At 41.3% G+C, this 6,358-nt stretch overlaps 1 non-coding gene across 1 annotated transcript; it reads left to right on the top strand.

Moving 5' to 3' along the window:
• The first annotated feature begins 5,153 nt into the window (after nt 1-5,153).
• LOC128287159 (small nucleolar RNA R71) lies at nt 5,154-5,260 on the top strand. Its single transcript, XR_008277855.1, has one exon. It is a non-coding gene; the product is annotated as a small nucleolar RNA R71 (small nucleolar RNA).
• The last annotated feature ends 1,098 nt before the right edge of the window (nt 5,261-6,358 follow it).

The following is a 6,358-nucleotide window of genomic DNA, read 5'->3' as shown; positions in this document are numbered from 1 at the left end:
AAAATTATGGCTTTTTGATGTTTAACCTGTGAATTTCAACTTAAGATAATACCTAAACTTGGGGAAACAACCTAAAAAATTTTATTTCTCAAAAATCAACTTTATCATGCTTGATCCTCTAATTCCTTAAAGTCTAACAATCAATGCATAAAATGCCTATATTTTAATTCAAGATTTTATCAATAAAAATCATAAATTAATCAAAATTCATTCTAATAATGATATGAGAAGATTATTTGAGAACAAGACAAAATTCCAGGTTTTTTCTGATAATGATATAAATAACCCCCCCACACTTAAGATGTACATTGTCCTCAATGTACAAAGTTAGATTAATGAAAAATATAGATATAAAATCATAAGATAGGGAGAGAAGTGAAACTTCCTGAATGTTAAATGGAATTCTTGAGTTGGAGTTATGGAAAGTAATCGGCCAAGGCAAGTGTGAGATTGGAGGAGGATACTCCGGTGGTTGTAGAGGTTCGTTATTCCACAAGTCCTGTGTCAAAATAATATTATATCTGGTGGTAGCTATGGTCGTGGTCGAGCAGGACATCGCAGTTCTGGAGAACCTTTTCCAGTGGAGTTACAAATTCCTAAGTAATATTGAGCTTTGGAGCTCTTTATAACTGCGATAAAATCAATAACTCTTTAGGAAATATAAAGTAGCATGATTACTCATAAAGAAATGGTCGAAAATATAAATTGTTTAATATATATTATAAAACCTAAGGGTGTAGTAACAATAAAATTAAAGAGAAATAAAATAAAAAGTAGTTTTAAAAAGATAAAAGTAAAAACATAAAAATAATAAATAAAAGTCTTTAAACATCTTCACCGCTAGATGGCTCGCGAGGTGGGGGTGGGGATGAGATGTGAAGGTGCTGACAAATCTGATGTAATGTTGCATCAAAGTGATCGAAGCGCTAAAAATATTACTGCTTGAACCGAGTGAGGCGCTCAGAGATGTCAGAGAGTGAAGCAGTCGCATGAACTGGACGATGAATAGGTGATGGCTGAGATGGTGGATCCTCGTGGGGTGGTGGGACATCATCAGTAATGTCCTCTGGGTCCTTCTACTTGGCTGACTGGACGAGGCTGTACAGGGGAGGATCAAATCCACGTCGTCACTCGATCATCCTTATATGTAGCATACTCGGGATGCCCTGTGGGGACATCTAACTGATAAGAGTGAGGGAGGATGCTTGCGCCGCCGTGTTGAGGAGACCAAAGTACCATGCTAGGTGAGTGACATAAAGGCCTATGGGAATGACTCCCTTTCTGTGCCTCTGTCTAATGGCGAATGGTGAGGGCAATGAAATAGGTGAGGTCGAATACGTGCCCATGCGTCATGCTCCAAAAATAGTAGGTGTCGTGGGTGTTGACGACGCCAGTGCTCTCTCTCTGCCCTATCACGATGTAGGCTAGGATGGCGTGTAAATATCTCAGGGATGGGGCGAGAGCCGATGCCTTGGAGCGACTAGGGTCATATATGGCCAAAGCAAGAACGAGGGCCCTCTAGTAGTTTAAAGGAGAGTAGTGGATGTGGCGATGGAGGCTGGCGAAGTTGTCATTGTCGTCTATGAACTCCTCCGTGTATAGTCGTAACGAAACTCTGAAATCAGGCACACTCAACTGGCGAACTAAACCATCGAGATGGAACTGGACCGTTCCAGGATCATAAAACTCTATCATAATGACTTGAAGATAGAAGGTTGAGCTGAGTTCGGGTGTGAGCTCAAGGTACGTCGACTCGACGATCTCGAAGAAGAGCCCCCACGGGTCAGTAGTCAGGAGGGCCCGGACAGAGTTAGTGAGTTAGATCTGCTCGAGTGTGGCCCAATCAATGCAACAGGCCACACCTAGGGGTCGGGCTCGTAGTATCTGAAAGAGTTCCTCCTGAGGTCCTAGGGGAAACTGTAGGAATGGGTGTCGGATTCCGGTGGTAGGACCCGAGGAGGATGCTGCTCCTCTGCGCTTCTTCGAGGCGGGGATGGCAGTCTTCTTGCCTTGTGGATTTGACATGATATACCTGCAAGAAGAACTACTATTATATCTTAAGATAACATATACTAAAAATTTTGACAAGAAATTAACTATGAATTAAACTAACAAATTCAACCAAAAATTACTAACACTAACAAGACTTAACCAAAAGCAATCAAACTTGATGGCAGAGATGTTATGGCAAATGGCATAGTGATAGCATGACTAGATTCAACACGAAAGAGATTAAAGTAGCTAATAATGGTAAGAAAATGGTATAAAATACGTGAAATAAATCCTAAGAATGAGGATGATATGGTAAGCAATTAGTAGCAAAATGTAAATAATAGGGTAAAAATTAAGATTATCATGATAGTAAGCATCAAAAGAAAGGAAAAGAGATGAGAAAACAGTTAGTGGAGAACCAGTGGTCGGAAGAGCGACGGCGTGATTGTGGGGTGTGGTTGGGGTCAGCCACGGGCGTGGGTATTGAGGCCATGTGTTCTTGCAAAGGTGAGTAGAGGGGAAAAGGGAAAGAGAGGGGAGAAAATGAAAGAAGAGTGGAGAGTTTAGGGGTGGCCGGTCGGTGGGAGGGAAGAGATTTCTACGACTAGGGTTAGGGTTTTGGGGAAGGGGATGATGAATAGTGGGGGTTTATATAGATATTGGGGCACATGGCCGTGGGGCACGCCCATGTGCCCTTATTTTAGCCCGTGCATTTTGTTATTTTCAAATTTGGGCGCGTCTGAAATTCAACCCACGCCTGTGTTCCTTAGGCGTGTTGGTGCACACGGCCATGTCGCACGATCATGTCCTGCTTCGTTCGCTTCTCCCACGCCCGTAAATATATGCGTACACTCGTGTTATTTTGACAGTATCAACCACGGGTGGTGGGCACGGTTGTGTCGTACGCCCGTGTTAATTTGGCAGTTTTGACCACGGTTTATAGGCAAGGGTGTGCCGCACGCCCGTTTTGATTTGACAGAATTGCCCACAGCCACATCACACGACCGTGGCAATGTATCAAATCCCGTGTTGGGGAAAAATTTTTCTCTGTTCTCCCACAGCCGTATCGCACGGCAGTGTCGTCTTCTGTGTATGCCCACGGCCGAAGGTACGCCCGTGTGCCTTGCTATGTGGATTTGGAAAACCTACATTTCAGGACTCAGTTAATGATTTAGATGTTAAAAATAAAAATATAAAGAAATCAACATTGTTAGTGCTCGAGTTACCTCTCAAGAAGCGCTTATTTAGAGTCTAAGCTTGACTTTCTTCTCTTGTTGCATGGTCATGGTGGTGTGAGGAGTGTATATCAATCTCATCAAAATAAATTTTTAGATAGTACTATTTACCTTAAAAGTATCGAATTTGGGATGAAGTACCTCGACTATACATATCCAAAAATGCTAAGTACCGTAAGAGGGATTCCTCCATTAGGTTCAGAAGTGGCAATACGAGGTTTTGCTGCATCTAAAAGTACTTTGTCTCCAACCTTAAGTTGATTTGGTGAAACATTGAGCCCGTCATGGTGTGGTTTTGGTTTATCGTGTGTTCTCGATTTCTGTGTCCGCCATTCATCTAGTTCCTCGATTTATAGCCTTCGTTCTTCATAGATGGGTCCTTTGTTGATACTTGAACAAGGTTCATGTATACTCTTCGAACGTGTTTCCTGCAAAGAACGTTGCACCACTTGATCAGTATTAGTAAAATTTCGAGCTTGAAGAGTGATTGTTTCATCCCCCACACGAAGTGTGAGTTGACCTGTACCAACGTCAATAATAGTTCTAGCAGTTGCTAAAAAAGGTTGTCTTAAAATCAAAGGTACGTCACTATCCTCTTCCATGTCTAGAACAACAAAATCAATTGGGAATATAAATTTATCAATTTTGACAAGTACATCTTCAATAATACCCCTAGGAAATCTAATGGTTTTATCGGCTAACTAAATGTTCATCCTAGTTTGTTTGGGTTTCCCAAGACCTAGTTGTTTAAACATTTTATAGGGCATGACATTAATACTATCCCCTAAACCAGCCAATGCATATTAACATCTAAGCTACCAATTAAACAAGGAATCGTAAAACTCGCTGGATCTTTCAATTTGTTGGCTAGCTTATTCTGTAGAATGGCTGAGCAAACTGCATTCAACTCTACATGCGACGCCTCATCCAACTTCTGCTTATTTGCTAAAAGCTCCTTTAAAAATTTAACTGCGTTTGGCATCTGCGAAAAGGCTTCAATAAACAGTAAGTTAATATGTAATTTCTTTAATAATTTAAGGAATTACCAAATTGTTTGTCCGTGTGGTCTTTCCTTGTCACATTGGGGTATGGCACACGAGGTTTGTGCTCTTTACTTATCGGTTTCCGCTCACTGTGGTCTACTTCACCTTTATCTTTACTTACTACAATTCTTTGCCTCGATTTTAGATCAAGTTTAACTAACCCTTCCTCTTCTAGATGGTAATCGCATTGAGCTGTTCCCTTAGGTTAGATTCAGTGTTACTCAATAGGCTACCTTGTGGTTGTTTAGAAATCAATTTGGTAAGCTATCCTATCTAAGTTTCGAGCCCTTGGATCGACGCTTGTTGATTCTTAAGTGCTATTTTAGTATTCTAAAAACAAGTTTTCAACACTGAGATAAACTGTTGGTAAGATGGTTGTTGAAAACCTGGGGGATGTTGTGGCCTTTGATTTCCTTGACCACCTCATGAAAAATTGGGATGGTTCCTCCTACCTGCATTATATGTGTTACTACACGGGTTATTTTAAGGTCTAGAATTATTGTTACCCATATATTGAACTTGTTCCTCCTTGATGCTAGAGTTGAAGGATTGATATTATGTGTGTACTCCTCCTCCATTTGAACCACACCTCATCACTGGATGTACCTGTGTAGAACCATATAAACCGTCAATATTTTTATTTAAAAGTTCTACCTGATTAGATAACATAGTAACCGTGTCGAGGTTGAAAACACCAGCTGCTTTTGTTGGCTTTGTTCTCATGACTTGCCACTGATAGTTATTCAGCGACATCTTTTCGATAAATTCATAAGCCTCTTCAGGTGTTTTGTTGTTTAAAGTTCCACAGGCGGCTGCGTCGATAAGTTGTCTTGTTGAAGGGTTCACACCATTGTAAAAAGTCTGAACCTGTAACCATAAAGGTAGCCCATGGTAAGGGCACCTTCTCAATAGATCCTTGTATCTCTCCCATGCATCATAGAGTTTTTCTAGATCCATTTTCACAGAAGAAGAGATAACATTCCTCAACTTATCCGTTTTAGCCGACGAAAATTGTAACACCCTGAATTTGGGCCTAGAAGTTTTGGGCCTTGAGCATGGGAGCGGTTGAAGGCAGCTTATAATATTCTGTTGTGCATGCAAATTTCATTAATGAAGGCTTGTTTTAGTGGTTAAGTGTGTTGAGAAGTGTTGGAGAAGTCTTGGGTTCAAACCTGGACTCTAGCAAAAATTTTGGTTTAAGGTGAATCAAACCCTGGGTGTAGTAGGTAGGCCTTAAGAATATTGTTGGAGAAATTGTGACACAAAAAGCCGTGTGGCTTAGTGGCAAGTAGCATGTGGAGCATTTAAGGGGAGGCATGGGTTCGAATCCCATGGCAAGCAAAGAGCATTTATTTTGCTAACAGGGGGCGACAAGAGTTGGTGTTGAATTTAAACTCTAATGATGGAGGGATCCCACATCGGGAAGCTAACATAAGAGTGGATGGGAAGCTGGCTTTAAATAGAGAGAACCATGAGGAGAGTAAAGGTACCTTTCTTGGCTGATCCCTTTCGCTTTATGGCGTGCTCGTTTGGGTTGGGCGTCGGCTAAGAGTGCTCGGGCGTGGATTAACTCCGGTCTCCAATCGGTGTGTATTTATCACTACTCTTGTTGTTGGATGGCTACTTGGTAGCGATGGTAGAAAGGGGCCATGTGGGCCCAATGGGCCTCACGGGCCCAATTGGATAAGTTGTTTGATTGTGTAGTAAATATTGGACTAGGCTAGGTGAATCGAATATCGTGGCTAGGTTTGGGCTAAAAGGGCTACACGAGCATGTGGGCCCATTTGGTAGAGAATAGGCTTTAGGCCCATTCGTATTGTTATCCATGTTTAGAATACTTTAATTTGCCAATTCTTGAAATGCCCTCGACTTGTAAAATTACCAAAGTACTCCGATTCTGTAATTACCGCTTTACCCTCGGTTTATAGAATTCTTGTTTTACCTCGATTTACGTAATTACCGTTTTACCCTCGGTTCTGTAATTACCGTTTTACCCTCGATTCTGAAATTCTTGTTTTACCCTCGGTTCTGAAATCTTGTTTTACCTTCAATTCACGTAATTACCGTTTTACCCTCGGTTCTGTAATT

The sequence above is a fragment of the Gossypium arboreum genome, chromosome 13 (genome assembly GCF_025698485.1).
Source record: "Gossypium arboreum isolate Shixiya-1 chromosome 13, ASM2569848v2, whole genome shotgun sequence".
Taxonomy (NCBI): domain Eukaryota; kingdom Viridiplantae; phylum Streptophyta; class Magnoliopsida; order Malvales; family Malvaceae; genus Gossypium; species Gossypium arboreum.
This window is presented reverse-complemented; position numbering and strand designations above follow the sequence as displayed.